The following is a 1,109-nucleotide window of genomic DNA, read 5'->3' as shown; positions in this document are numbered from 1 at the left end:
AAAATTATTAATTACATAAATACTGTCTCCTAACCTATAGTTAGCGGGAAAGTAAAAGGAATTATGAGGTCTAATTCTCATGTTTTTAAATTAAGTACAGTCGAGACTTGTTTCACGTTGTTTGGATCAATAAGCAAGCTTGCATGTTAACCTCTTTTATCACCTAGATCAACATTAATTAGATAATAATAGAGTTTTGCCTAATTTATTTATTTGTTTTTTAAGTAATGATTTTTTATGTCCAATCACCTGGCTATTTATTTTTCTGTTAATTAAGGTTTAATCAAGTTTACATGCAATATGTTTAATTGTTCATTTTATATTTATAGAGAGCTAGTTACAAAGAAGGAATGGCTTCGCAAACTGTTGTTCGAGAATTACAGTGTGACCTAGAGAACAAAGCCGATGATCTTAGCAAACTTCAAAAAGGTATAAGTAACACCCCCATTCTCTTGCTTATTACCTACACTATTTATTTATATCTTATTTGTCTTTGCATCTACTTTAGATATATCGAAGAATCACCAAATTAGAAAGAAGTACACTATTCAACTTGGTGAAAACGAGCTTGTTCTCAAGGTAGGTATTCTTTCTTTTCTTATTCATTAACTTATATGTCTGTCTCTATGGGAGTTTGTTTTGTTGTTGTTTTGAGCCAATAAGTTGATCACCCTAATCATCTTCCTTTGATTTTTAGTCATTTAGGGCTTGTTTTGGTTGGAAACAAGTTATCCCTTCATTAATTATCCCGGGATTTGTGATCTTGGATTGTTAATTTGCCTTATATATGGGATAAATATAATAATGTAATTTTGGGATGAGTTATCCAACAATTGTAACCCAACCAAATATGAGGTAAACTCATTTAAAGTTATTCCTGCGATAAATTATCCCTTGTCCTTCAAACGGAACGAGCCCTTATACTCTCCTCTAAATCCATCACACACTATAAAATGTTGATCCATTCTATAACTTTTTTAAAAAAATTATTTTATGAACAAATAGTTAATCAACTAATGGATTTTGAAGTATAAAGAATAATTATGCACGAATTTTGAAATATAGAGACTAAGTATAGAGATTTAAGGAGATCACTTATGATTTTTGCT

The 1,109-nt window shown here is 30.0% G+C and overlaps 1 long non-coding RNA gene across 1 annotated transcript; it reads left to right on the top strand.

Annotated features, from left to right (window-relative positions):
• Positions 1-289: 289 nt before the first annotated feature.
• LOC107855197 lies at positions 290-539 on the top strand. Its single transcript, XR_007051049.1, has 2 exons — positions 290-429; positions 509-539. It is a non-coding gene; the product is annotated as an uncharacterized LOC107855197 (long non-coding RNA).
• Positions 540-1,109: the final 570 nt, after the last annotated feature.

The sequence above is a fragment of the Capsicum annuum genome, unplaced genomic scaffold (assembly GCF_002878395.1).
Source record: "Capsicum annuum cultivar UCD-10X-F1 unplaced genomic scaffold, UCD10Xv1.1 ctg71203, whole genome shotgun sequence".
Taxonomy (NCBI): domain Eukaryota; kingdom Viridiplantae; phylum Streptophyta; class Magnoliopsida; order Solanales; family Solanaceae; genus Capsicum; species Capsicum annuum.
This window is presented reverse-complemented; position numbering and strand designations above follow the sequence as displayed.